Raw genomic sequence first — 15602 nt, forward strand, 5'->3', positions numbered from 1 at the left:
TGTTGCCTGATTTCCATCTTGTTTGTGTTTTTTTTTTTTTTTTGGATAAAACAACAAGATGCAGCCATGCTCTGAAGAATATGCAATTTGGAGCCATGAGGCTTGCATTTTTGTTGTTTGAAACTTATATTGCAGGGGGGAGCCTAGATGGCAATGAGATAACAGCTCTTTTTAGAGCTCAGCAGTAAATTAATAATTTTGACAGGAAATCATTATAAAAATAATGTAATTTTTACTCTGAAAGATATTTAAACATATCATCTTGCTTATATTAAATGCTGGGAGTGTTTTGTTAAAAAAATTCCTGTCAACTTACCACTGGAAATCAACCTTCAACAAGAGAGAATGATTAGCTTTAAAATGAATTGCATAGACTCTTTCTTAAGAAAGAATTGCATGAAGTAATGTAAACTTTGCAGGATTTATCAGTCAAAATAGATGGATTTTGTCACTCGTTTGGTCAGATTAAAGCAGATGAACATTCATGGGTTCTGTTCAAGAAGCTTTATTAAACAGAAATGCATCAGGAATGAGGCTTTGTAACTTAAACATAAATAAACTTACATACAGACTGACTACCACTCTCATACATGTTAACACTCTGGCTGTTCTCCCAAAAGACACTGTTGCCTGCACATGCCCTGTATTTACATGCATGTGCTACATCTGGAAATGCTTCTTAAAGGTACATACACACTGTGACCTACATCCTCCCTCTTTGAGAAATAGTCATGACAGTATTCAATGAAATGCAATTTACAGACATGATCTTTTGACACACAGTTATATAGAACTCATTATTTGACATGCAATCATACAAAATTAGATACATATAAAACAATTATGTCCAAGTTTCTGTGTATTTTACACTAAGTCTGGAAATACAACTAACAGTGTAACTATACTAATTTGATCAAAGCCTTTTACCGTTTGCATCCTCACTTTCTCTCCTTCTTTTAATGGATGAAGAAATTTGCTCATTTTATCATAGCTGGACTTCTGAGAAGAATGCTTCTTAAAAAGTTGGGCTTTGATTGCTCTGTTGTTTTTAGCATTAGGTACCAACAAACTAGAACTGATATGCAAGGTTGTTCTGGTTTGCCTAGATAGAAGTCTCTGTGCAGGTGAGCCTAGTTGGTTGTCATGGAGTATATTTCTGAAACTGAGTAAATTCAAGAATATATCATTGTCACATTTTGACCTCTCCAGTAATTGCTTTGCACTCTGTCCTGCACATTCAGCAAGGCCATTTGACTGTGGATATTCAGGACTGCTAGTAACATGGATAAAGTCCCACTCTTTAGCAAATCTCTGAAACAATTGACTGGTAAACTGAGAACCATTGTTAGAAATAACTTTGCGTGGACTACCATGGCCTGAGAAATGATGTTTCATCTTAGTAATAACAGCACTGGACATAAGGTTAGGTAGCAAATCGATCTCAAACTAGTTTGAATAAGAGTCCGCCAACACTAAGTAAGTTTGATTGCTCCACTCAATTATGTCAGTTGTTACTGTTGACCAAGGTAGTTCAGGAATTTGACTTAGCTGAAGTGGCTATCTTTGCAAATGTGGCTTAGTACTGTTGCACACTGAACAAGAAGAAAGCACTTTATCAATGTCTTTTGCTAGAGAAGGCCAAAATACTAGTTCTCTCACCCTTCTTTTGGTAGAATCGGAACGTGGGTGGCCACTAATGTAAAATCTGAATGTACTCACATTGTAAGGAAATAGGAGCAACAACTTTTGGACCTTTGAAAATGATACCATCTTCCATCAGCATCTAATGTCTCTATGGAAAGAAAGGTTGTTCTTCTGGCACTACAAAGGATTGCTTTGATGGCCATCCTACATTAATGAAGTGGTTGAGCTTTTGTAAAACTGGATCAGTCTTTATATAATCTCTCAGCTCATCAAGTCTTGTGGTAGAAAAATTACGCACTTCCATGACATCAAAGTCAAAAGTCTCTGCATCAAGCTGTTCTGTAGTATTTCTGGGTGATCTGGATAAGATATCAGCCAGATAAAGAGGTTTACCCCTTGTATAGACCATTTTGAAATTATAATTTTGCAATTTGAACATCATTCTTTGTAGTCTTGCTGGAGTGGAATGCATAAGCTTCTTTAAAATAGTAACTAGAGGTTGATGGTCAGTTTCTATCTGGATTGCACAGCCGTAAATATAATCATGGAACTTTAAACATGCGTACACAATTGCCAAAAGTTCTTTCTCAATTTGTGCATACTGCATCTCAGTTTAGATAAGGGTTTTAGATGCACAGGCAACAGAATTGCCCTCTTAATGAATAACTGTGCCAAGACCAAACTCTGAAGCATCACAGGAAAGAGCTACCGGTTTGTGGATGTCATAGTATCGTAATGTAGGTGGGTTAGCAATTTGCTGTTTGAGGTTATCAAATGCCATTTGGTGTTGTTCTAACCATGACCAGACAGCATTTTTGCATGTCAGCTCTCTTAAAGGTGCTGATAACTCACTAAAGTCAGGGGTAAGTTTGCCCAAATATTTAACCATACCAAGAAAATGTTGTAACATTTGGACATTGGCTGGAGCTGATATCTCAATAATGGCTGCTTGTTTGGAAGGATCTGGTCATAAGTCTGTACTGGTAAATAAATGACCTACATAAGTAACTTCTGGTAGTCTGGATTTATACTTCAGAGGATTGAGCTTTAAATTCACTTCATGCGCTCTGTCCAGAGCTTTCCTGAGGTTTCTGTCATACTCTGCTTCACCAATACCTCCAGCCAGTAAATCATCAACCATTATTGCACATGGGTAACCTGAATAAATTTGATCCATTGCACACTGAAAGACTTCACTGGCAGACTTCATTCCAAAGGGCATCCTGAGGAATCTGTATGTACCAAATGGGGTACTGAATGTGGTCAGGAGTGAAGATTTGCAATCAAACATCACTGGCCAAAATGAACTCTCTGCATCCAAGACAGAAAAAAACAGTGGAATTTGGCATGAGGGTTGCAATCCGCTCAACAGTACACATAGGATGATATGGTCTTTTTAATGCCTTGTTCAAGTCTCTTGGGTCAATGCATATTCTGATTTCATCTGATTTTTTCTTATGAGCAGCTACCATGGACACCTACTCAGTTGGTTCTGTGACTGGACAAGTCACACTTTGCTGTACCATTTTGTTTAACTGGGCTTTGACTTTGTCCTGAATAGCTATTGGAAGTCTCCTTGCTGGTCTGACCACTGGACTGAGCTCTGGGTCTACTTTCATGGAGTACACAACTGGAAGTTTGCCATGTTTATTATCGAAAACATCAGCATATACTAAGAGAATAGTATCATTAAAGCTGGAACTGGGTCATGTGCTTATATAATGTACTTCTTTGGTAAAAGAAAGCAGTTTCATTCTTAAACTGTCTCTGAGACATAATAATGACTGCAAGAGTTTTCAGACTACATAAAATTGCAAGCTGTAACTGTTCCTAGCTGAATAGCATGAAAGCACTACTGAACCTTCAGTTTGAATCTCTTCACCTCCATAAGCAACAAGCTCCACACAATTACACAAATTAAGTTGCTAACCAGCCCTCACTTTAGCAAATGTTTCTGCTGACATTACATTACACTTTGAACCAATATATACTTTGAGCTCTTTGAATTTACCATTGATCAGGGCAGTATAAAATACTTCATTATTTGACAATAAATCTACTGCATTAACCTTTTCACCGACCACTGATACACCATCTGCATAGAAATTAGAGTTGCAGCTCTGTCTGATCAACTTGCTTTTTTGATTGATCTTTATTAATAACTGAACGAGGCTTGCCTGATTTACAAAACTTTTGAAAATGATTCCATTTTTACACTTGTGGCATTGCTCACCAAATGCTAAGCACTTCTCTCTTTTAGACTCATGGTTTGTGTCACAGTTACAACAGTTAACAATAAGACTTGACTTGGGTTTTGCTGACTCACTTTGATTCTGTACTGAGTATGCCCTTTTTACTGAGCTAATTTTGGAACTTGCTAGAAAGCTATGGTATCTCCCTGCCACACCCACATGGGTTGCAGCTGCCATGTGCTTAGGCCTGTTTCTGCTTGCCGTGTGTTGTATGATGTCTACGTTTGCTCTAGAGGATATTGAAACCATGCTCTTATCACTTGTAAGCATACTCGTGTGCCTTTCTGTGAGCTCATGGATTTGACAAATCTCTATGGCTTTGCTTAATGTTAAATCACTGTTATGAAGAAAAATATTTCTCACTGCAGACTTATTAGCACACACACACACAAGCCTATCCTTTATTAACTCATCTTTCAAGTCACCAAATCTGCACATTTTAGCTTTGTTTCTTAAGTCACTGATATAAGCTGCAAAAGTTTCACCTGGCTTTTGGACTCTTGTATAAAATAAGTGACTCTCTAATGTAACATTTGTCTGGGGGTTGTACATTTCTCTAAATGTATGTTTTAAGCACTCAGGGTCTTTCCTTGACTCATCCAGAATTACACTATGATGGTTTTCCCCTTCTCCTGCATATATTTCTGGTGCATACACAAATGAATGATCTCTTTCAATGGCTTCTGACCCAGTTAAGTTAAGCAAAATGAATGTCCTTGCATGTGCACCGTTGTCAGGAAAAGCTGCTTGTATAAAAATATCATATTCCTGCTCGAATACTCTCCAATTCGCTGCTATATTATGATCAAACACAAGAGGACCTAGTCTGTGAAATGCCTCTACTATATCAACACACAATAGTGAAGGTGCTTGAAATCATATACGAACACACACACACACACACACACACACACACACACACACATATATATATATATATATATATATATATATATATATATATATAGGTCAGAACTTTATGCCAATACTTGTAATTATGCCCAGTAGCACAACGAACTCTTTGAATAACTGCACCTGGGCAAATAGGTCTCCATAGCACATGAAAAGTCTGAAATCACCATACTTAATTTTGAAATCGGTGTACTTTGTGAAACCGCTCCTTATCATTGTAAGAAATACTTTGAAATGACTACTTTTCAAATAAACTGTACACAGCAGAAGAAGCTCAGAGTAAGCAACACTTCAAGATAAATGCACTTTACAAATAAACTGTACACAGCACAAGAACCTTTCAAAATGGCTGTACTTTGCGAAATAATTCTGCACAGTGTAAGAAACACTCTGAAATAGTGGCACTCTGTGAATAAATGCACACAACACAAGAAACCTTTAAAAATGGCTGTATTTGACTGCACTTTGCAATATAACTGTACTTTGCACACAGCAAAGTCTTTGAAATAATTGCACCGTAATAAAGCACACACTCTGCAAACACTTTGCACACTCTGAGATACTTCAAACAACACTTGCTTTAAATGTATTCGGTCAATGCAAAATAGTAGTTTGTGCCCAAACACAGTCTTTTACTAAAAAACATGCAGTCACCTTGCTCTTTAAGCTTAATTTGTCCTTTTATTCTATTCGTTATGCCCTTTTTAATATCATGCTCATTATACTTTTCTTCTGCCCATTTTACTCTAAACTTGCCCGTTATGCAAACCAAAGATAATTCTGAGCCCCACATGAATAGTTTTGCTAGTTTTATCAAATATCATGGTTTTAAACATTTTGTTTAATTAATAATGTGGTTTGTGCCTTTCATTTGCTTAATAATACATTTTTGTGCTACTCTGATTAATAATGTGTTTTGTGCCTTATAACTGTGCTGTTTCATTGTCTTTTCCAAATAAATAATTTGTGCAGTTTTCTTTACCTCAAACTTGTTTCTGGCCCTTTTTCATTTGTCTGTGCTCAGTTTCACTCATCCTGCTTAGTCTACCTTCACCTTCAACTCTGCGCCTTATGGCTTGAAGAAGTAGCTCTTCTAATCTTGGTTCTGACAAAATGTCACTTGTATGGTCAGAATAAAACAGACAAACATTCATGGGTTCTGTTCAAGCAGCTTTATTACACACAAACTCATCAGGAATGAGGCTTTGTAACTTAAACTTAAATAAACTTACAAACAGACTGACTACCACACTCATACATGTTGACACTCTGGCTGTTCTCTCAAAATGGCACTGCTGCCTGCATGTGCTCTGTATTTATATGCACATGCTACATCTGCAAATGCTTCTTAAATGTACACACACATGCTGTGATCCACAAATTTCAATAAAGTATTTTAGAGGTTAAAAAATAGTCTCAAACAAACAAATATGCTTTCAGACCTATAACAAAAATTACAAGAAATAGTTTGAGATCTTGAATATGCTGTAAGTGACATTGACCAGTATTTCAAAGAAAATGATTCTCAGATATAATCTTCAAAAATATATAATACTTGGCCACTGGAAAAAGTGGATGAACTGTAACATAAAGAAAGGAGAAATAACATAAGAATTGTTGGCTTACTGGAAAATGTAGACGGGGATGACATTGTCTCTTTTCTGTCTACATGGATACTTAAAACATTAAAACACTTAATCTTCAGGAAAGCTTATAATTTGGTATTGAAAGAGCATATATATATATCTATAGGAAAACCAATTCTGTTGGATTCTTCTACTGCTCCTACATCAATATTTGTTAAATTTCTTTCCTGCATGGATAAAGAGTTGGTGTGAAACTCTCTCTGGTCAAAAGCTCCTGTAAAATATGGACACACTGCCATTAGATTTGATAATTACTATTCATCTATATATAATGTAAATAAGAAAGAAAACCTGGCCACTAAGTAATTCACTTAAAATCATATCAGAGCTCAAGTAATTTTTCCAGCAAAAATAAAAATATAGTTGACATCTGGTGAAGAATTTTCAACACCTTATAAAACGTGCTTTCCTTTATTAAAAATAATAAAATTATTTCTTCTACATGTGACATGGACTGGATTTCATCTACCCTTAAGAGATCTTTGGAAAAGTCCAACTGATCTGATGTTAGTAAGATGAAATGTTAAAAAATATAAAGTCATATTTGTGTTTTTGGTATACATTTTCATAAGTTAAAGACTTTTACTGCTTTATAAGCTGCTTATTTTTATTCATGTAGTAATTTCTTTGTTTTCTTTAACAATGCTATTTCTTCTTTCTTAATCATATGTTTTAAATGAATGTTATCATATGACATTTCTTGCTCTGTCATATAAATGTGGCTTCCCTTCTCTCTAATTTTATAACATTTCTTTTTTTACCTATTCATTTTTTTCTCCATCTTAATTTTTAATGTAATTTATTTAAATATAGACAAAACAATATCTTACTTGTGCATATTTTTATTGTCTTTTCATTTGTCGATATTATATTTGATTTATCTACATCGTTTCTTTGTCAGTGTAACTTTAAAGTCCGAGTTCAAATTCGGGTGATGGGAGTGGCTGTCTGTGCTGCCAAGGATCTATTTCCTTATACTTATCTTATTTTGAGACTTTTTAAACTCTCAATTTTTATAAGCTTCTTTCCATTCTTGAATTATATGTTGAACCCTTGTTAAGCCTCTGGTTGGGATGTGCTTGAATCTGAGATTTACTAGAGTGACTTTGAAAGGAAACAGAGGTAAAGAGTTTTGTTTTGTTTCTTTACTTTATGTGGAAGTGCTTCTGTATATTTTATGCTGGTCTGGTTTTCATAGCTTTGCAGACTTTTTTTTTTTGTTTGTTTGGTAGTGGAATGTTCGGTGTTTTAGATAGGTGGTAGACCTGTTTGTTTGATGTTTGAGCTTCCTAGGTGTCTCAAACTTAAACATTTCCTTTGGACTGTTAAAATTATAACTGTCTACTTTTTTGATGGCTTTTTTGTAACGGGTGAAACTAAACACATCCTACAGGCTGCAGTTGCATGTCTTGATCACATACTTTCCCATGAAGCATGCTAGAATGTAAATTCCTTACTTGACAGGTAATTTGGCATTAAATGTAAATATAAAAGATGGAAGATAGTTGAAAAGAGACTTTTTTAAACCCCTTGCTGCATTATGGATTGTCATATTTTGGTCCTTTGGCTTGGTTCTCTAAGCTTGTTAGTTTGAGGATTGAAGGGACATTAGATTCAAATATTGGATTCCCCAGCTTTTTACTTGTTTATATGTTAATGTTGGTTGTGTCCTTTTAGGGCGGTGTGGAATTATTTTGCTGTAGGATTGTGTTTAAATAAGAGACTTGCTAGTGGGTTGGTTGAACACTGTGCATGACTGGAGTTTGGGCATGTTGTGGGACTGAAGAGTTTGTGGTCTGATGTTTCTTCAATGGTAATACATTTGAATCAGAGAAACTACACTTAATATTTCTGTGCCTGCTTTACATCTCGGTCACACTCATTCTCATGTAATGCACAAAAGTACAAAATATGTATTCATTTTAAAATATAATTATATTCATTACTTATATTAGCTTTCATGATTTTTACTTTTTATAAAGTTTAACAGATGAAAATAATAGATTAATTTATATAGTTTTTTTTTACCTTGTGATGCTTCATGTGTTACTTTATTAGTCTTCCCCTTTGTTTTTTATTGTTTTCCTCCCCCTTTTATTTCCATTTGAAGAGACTGTATGCTATTATACTAGTACTTAATTTATAAAATCTTGTTTTTTATGTACCATAACAATTTAATTTTGTTTAGTAAATTATAAAAAATAGTGATGCTTTATATTAGATGAAGGAAAACACATATAGTTTAAATTTCTAAAGAAAACTGAACAGATGAGTTGAAAATAAAAGGAAAAAAAGACAAGTGTTAGATAAAATATGAGAAGATCTTTTTATTATCTTTTTTATACTTATAAATGATATTTCAGTGCCTATTCTATATTCTATTAATGTAATGCATGTTTATTATATTAAACTGCTAATACATATGTATTTATTTTTTAGGGGAAAGTGCAATTGAATGATTTTGCTTAAATGCATGCTTATATCTTAAAACAACAACTTTACTATGTGAACACATGGATTAGGAATGTGTCTGGGAGAGAGTGAAGGGAGGAGGGGTGGGAGGCGAGGGAAAGGGAGAGATAGCAAAACATATGTATGTTTCTTACAGATACTTACAAACATTTCTATGGTCTTTGACCTCACTTAAAAATTAATTTATTATACTGTATTTCTTTCTTATTTAAGAGTTCCCAATTTATGTTAACTCACTGCAGAGCTATTTTATTAGGATGTTTTGGTAGGTTAGAGATAGTCTTGATATTTGTTTTGTTTTTCTCTTATAGACTAGGAATTATAGATATTCCATGTTTAGATTTAGTTACTTAATTGGTAAATTTTTAGTATTTAAAATCTTTTTTTTTCTTATGCTGAGATTTATTTCACATTATTATAATAAATTTACAAGCATTTACTTAAGACATTGTGTCACTTCTTTCATTATATTATTACTCTCAATAATATTTCAACTTTTCTTCTACTGTAATTAAATATGGATTTACAATAGTCAGTATGGAAACAGTCTCCAACACAATTTTTTACTGACTGAGCAGTTTCATTCTTTTATTTAACTAGAACTTCATCAGAGGTAAAAAAAAAAAAAAAAAAACATGTACAAGCTGGAGTTTAAAAACAGTGTCATGTAACAACATGATTCAATCCAACCATGGATACTAGCTAAGGATCTTGCTAATTTTCTTAAAGAGACAGTGTATCTAACAATCATTAAAAAGACACACTATGTATTTAAAATACAAAATGTAATCTGATGATTTAATTTATATTATTATCCACCTCAAATAGACTTGAAAAACTTAAAATATGAAATATTAGTACTCCTATAATAGCATTAATGTCATCTCAAAGCCTTTGTGCCAAGATAAAACATTTATTGTTTATGGATTCATTTAAACCAGGTGGTTTGTCAGCACAAAGTCTTACTTACCAACTAGACTAGCTGCATTCCAACCCAGTCAGCCAACATCACTAAGGTCTTGATTGATCAAAAATTGTACATGAGAAAACTAAATTTACATTTTGTACTTCACAACATCCCCAATTCAGCCAGAAATAAGACACATTCATGGGACAAAGCACATGTAACCCTTCTCTTCGCAAATCCATACAGGTCTTCCATAATATACATCAGGAAGACCTAAGAAGAAAGTTGGGTAAAAAAATGAAAGTGTATAACCTGACTTTTGATGAAAGACAAGCTTTAGGGGAACTTTCCTCAAACAAAGAAATACATGTGTGAGAGCTGATAAAGGGGGTATGATTGTGTTAATGAACTGAAAAGATTACAATCCGGCTATTAATAGTCTTTTGGCTGATGAAAGAAACTACAAGGAAATCATGTTGGAAGAGATTAACAAGAGCTTTGCACACATTGATATGATCCTTTTCGATTTTCTGTGTCAAGGAAATTAAAACCATCAAATCTATACATTTTGAGACGTGATCAGCCAGAAATAGCTAGGCTCTTTGTAATTCTGAAGATCCACAGAGACAGTGTTCAGCCGCCCTTAAAACCATAGTTGCCAATGGCCACTACAAACAGAAGCCATTTCAGTTTTTTTAGATCATCTACTCAATCCAGTGGTTCAAAAATCAGAATTTTATCTTAAAGACTCATGGCACTTACTGAAATTAATAAGTGAAAATGCCAATTTTGATGACAGCTATGTTTTCACATCTTTTAATATAATGTCTATGTACACTTGTATCTAGCAGGAAGCAGGAATCGAATTTGTAAGATGTTACCTTAGTAAATTTTCAGAATTTGACAACAGCATGATTAACACAGTATACATCTTACTGGAGGTTGTCCTAGAAAAATAACTTTTTTACATTCCAAGTCAAATACTACAAACAGATTTCTGGAGTGGCCATGGGCTCCAGAGTGGCCCTGATACTTGCAAATTTGGTCATGGCCTGGTAGGAGTGGGTGCACTTGAAATCGCCCACTCTTTTTGAGAAGTTGATTTTCTACAGAATTATTGATGACCTTATTTTGGTTTGGAGAGGAACTGAAGGGGAATTGCATCAACTACTGGATTTCATCAATTCCAGCACTTCATTTCTAAAATTCTCATTGAATGGTTATGACAAAAAAAATCATCTAGTTGGACATGACCGTTTCCTTAGAAGAAGATGCCACTGAGTCTGCAAGTAAATTTTCAGAAAATAAACTTTTGTGATGCAATACTTTCATAAAAGAAGTCTACCCCGTACCATATGAAGAAAAGGGTAGGAAAGGGAAGTTAATCTGACTCAGTAGGCTCACCAGTAAGGAAACTGTGTACAATGAGGAAGTCACATTTTTAAAAGCACTTTTTTCTGCAGAAAAGCTATGATGTAAACTGGTTAATGGACATCATCATAGAGGAAGTCTCACTCAGATAAAAAAAAGAAAGCCCTATTCTGAGGAAACATCAGTCAACAGCAGATTTTGATAGGAGAGAAACATTCACCACCATTAATAATCCAGTAGAGAAGTACAGCAGAGCTTTTTCACTTCCAATTTCTACTGATATGTTTGTGATGAGAGACATTTCCAAGTATAATTGGAATGTCATATTGGGAAATGTGAAATTATGCAATATCTTAAGTGGAAATCCTATGTTCACTTACAAAAGAAGTCAAAATGTGCAATCCGTACTGGAAATTGAGTGTAAGGGACCAACTGACACACAGAATTCCTTTGGCACATTCAAGTGTGGCAAATGTAAGCAGTGCCAATTTATATCAAACACTTTGAATGTACACATGAGGGCACTACATTTTCACATTTGAGCTGGAACTAGGTACAGTTGTAATTCACAAGGGGTGGTTTGCCTCACAACCTGTGATCCATACCCAAGTTTTTATGTAGTAAAACTGTAAGAAATCTGTCCAGAAGAATTTATGAACATTGTTTGGCTATCAGGATGAAAGATACTGTTAATGCCCAAGCCAAACATTCCCTTACATGTACAAATTTCAGCAAATTTCATTTTTTTTGTGCCTGACTCGGTAAGCTTGAATAACTTTGCTTGCAACTACAATGTTCAATTGGAATGCCATTAGTCTAGTTGGCAAATAAGGATTATTGCTGACAAACTACCTGGTCTCAATGAATCCATAAACTATAAATGTTTTCCTTTAGGCACAAAGGCTGTGAGATGGCATTAATGCTATTATGGGAGTACCGTTATGTCATATTTGAAGTTTTTCATGGCTATCTGAGGTAGATGATAATATAAATTAAACCATGAGATTACATTTTGTATTTTAAATACACGGTGTGTCTGTTTAATGATTGTTAGATACACTGTTTCTTTAAGAAAATTAACAAGATCCTGAGTTAGTATCATTGGTTGGATTGAATTATGTGATTAAATGACACTCATTTTTAAATTCCAGTTTGTAGATTTTTTTTTTAACTCTGATGAAGTTCTAGTTAAATAAAAGAATGAAACTTCTCAGTGAGTAAAAACCTGTGTTGGAGACTGTTTCCTTACTAGCTATTGTGGAATTATTTTAGCAATTTCTTGTTGTTTTTAAATTCTGCACCACTTTGGTTAAATGTGGATTTAACTTTGTCATCAATAAATGTCAATGGCCTAAATAATCATAAAAAGAGTGCAAGAGTGCAAATCTAATAAAAATATTTGGATTTGAATAATCCACTTATAGATTTTCTCCAAGAAACACACTTTTCCCAAGAAAATAAAAATAATAACTGGAAGTCTAAAAATTTTCAATTTTAGGTCAATCTTTTTTTAAATCTAAAAGAAGAGGAGTAGCTACTCTTTGCAAAAAGAGTTACAACTGCCTCAAGTTTTATACGAATATGAGGAACAGGAAGGTTTATTTATATTAATTATCATAAAATACTGAAATAAAGTTTGTACACTTGTAAATTTATACTGATTTCCAGGAACATGTGTTAAACTAGCTAAAAATCTATATGTCATCATAAAAAATTCTAAGGGAAATTTAATCATAGGTGGAGATTTTAATTACCTACTAGATTACTCAGAATCCAGTTCTTACAGAAGAGTTAAACTTCTTCCCATTGCTAGATCTTTGAAAACTTGGACAGAAACTTTTAAAGTAAAAGACTCCTTTAATATTAAAGACATGATTGTTTAAATATTCTCATTAATCTCTTATCTCTGGTACTCAAACAAGAATTAATGAATTGTTTCTCAAGACATTATATCTAGAATCACTGCAAATAATATAATACCATGTTCATCCCCTTCTCATAATGCATTATTTAAAAAAAATGGAAACAGATTTTAATAATTTGTCATAAATATATATATATATATATATATATATATATATATATATGCCCCCTACACATGATTGAAATGCCACAAAGTCAAAACCCATATGGTTGAGGCCATATGTTCAACTTTTGGAATCCCGACCATGTGTAATGGACATCTCTGTGCAGTTCAGAATGGAAATATTTCCATTTCCGCACTGTAGTGCACTTTTGGAGTTGGTATATTAAAGTTACAGGGGATTTGGGGGCCGTAGCCCCCCACAGGGGTGCAGGGGGTGTAGCCCCCCTGCTAACAATAAGAAAATGTGTTAATGTTGTGTATTTTTTTTACATGTTCAAAATTGCAGAAGTTGAACATATGGTATCAGCCATATGGGTTTTGGCTTTCTGCAATTTCGATCATGTATAGTAGACCCATATATATATCTATAGCTATTTATATATATATACATATATATATATATATATATATATATATATATATATATATATATATATATATGTATTACACAAATTCCAGCACATATCACTAATATGAAAGAATATAAAACCTGGCTAATCAAAGAAATAGATAATTGTATGCTTTTTAATAACACATCAGATTCTAATTTAGTTATGGTTGGACTCTTTAAATCTTATGTTTATGGTCATTCTATGGCTTGGAATAAATATAAATTGAAAGGATGGAATAAAGAACTTTTAGATATTTAAATGAAATTAAAAGAGAGTAAGAAAAAAGGAGAACATAAGATTCTCCCCATAATAAAGAAATAAAAACCATTAATAACAAATTTAATGAACTATTATCTCAAAAAAACTGAACTAGCATTAGAAAAATTAAAAATAGTTCCTTATTCGAGATTGCCTAAACACATAAAAATATTAGAAAAAGAGCTAGTTTCCAAACCAATACTAATAATAGTAAAGAAATAAAAAACCCAGCAAAAATAAAACATATACAGATATTGATGACATTTTAGAAACTTTTATAACTTATTTTCCCTAAATCAAAATGTAACAGATTCAGCAATAGATTTATCATCTGTGGGTGATCAATCCATATTTAAATAACTAACTTTCAAAAAAATAGTTTATTTAAGCTTATAACATTACAGAAAATAAATCAAAGAATAAACATGATTAAATCTAATAAAGCTGGAAATAGTGGTATTATTCCAGAATTATAAAATTTATTTCCACAGAAAATTATAGTACATTTACAAAAAGTTATGATAGATGTAGAGAGTCAAGAAAACCTACCTCCTTTTTAGAACTATTATTTGATTACACCAATTTTTCAAAAAGGCAAGAACCCAAACTTATTTTCCTCTTATAGACCCATTTCATATTAAATATAGATTATAAAATACCCATTTTAGCAGATAGATTGAAATCATTTTACCAAGTTTAATTAATTTAGATAAATCAGGCTTTATTTATAAGGAACAAATACCTGATAGCATTAAAATACTTATTACTCGTATATTATGTACAGTAGAAACAAGAATATATTTTATTAGATATTGACAAAGATTTGACTCATTGCATTGGAATTTTCTATTTAAAGTCATAATTCAATTTGGTTTTCCTTCTCATTTTATTTCATTGTTAAACTCTATCCCTAACAATAATAAAGCTTATGTAAAAATGGGTTAATTTGCCACAAATTTCATAAATGTAACTAAATGAACTAAACAATGCTGTCCACTTTCTCTTTTCTTATTTGATTTAGCTATTGAAATTTTGTAATCTTAATTAATTCTAATTCATAGATTCAGGCTTTAGAGTTTAATCAAGAATATGATTTGCTGATGATATTAGTTAACCCTGTAAAACTGTAAAGACATTCTAAAAATTTTAAATCTGTTATAGAAAATTTTCAAATAATTTCAAATCTTCATTTTAATAATTCCAAATCTAATTATCTTCCTATTAATAGAAATGCCATTAAATCCAGACTACCAGATAATTGGGAAAGAAACAATTAATCTTCTCTATTTAGGAAAACAGATTTTACAAACTAATGAAGAAACTTTAATTTGTATTTATGAAACTATAATATCTTCAATAAATAATTTATTTTCCTCTTAGAATAAATTATCTCATTTGAAGATAGATTACAGCTAATTAAAATTATACTTTTTCCAAATTACTATATAGAACTCAATCTATTTTCCACCCAATAAAAATCAAATTAAAAGAATAAATAAATTACTTCTAAACATTTTTTGGTATCCAAACAAAACCTAGATTGAGTTCACATCATCATTTTAGACCTTGAAATTTGGGAGATATTAGATTTCAAAATATATATATATATATATATATATATATATATATATATATATATGCAAAATCAATAATTACAACATT

Source organism: Protopterus annectens, chromosome 6.part0, assembly GCF_019279795.1.
Source record: "Protopterus annectens isolate FY-2018-M chromosome 6.part0, PAN1.0, whole genome shotgun sequence".
Classification (NCBI taxonomy): Eukaryota; Metazoa; Chordata; order Ceratodontiformes; family Protopteridae; genus Protopterus; species Protopterus annectens.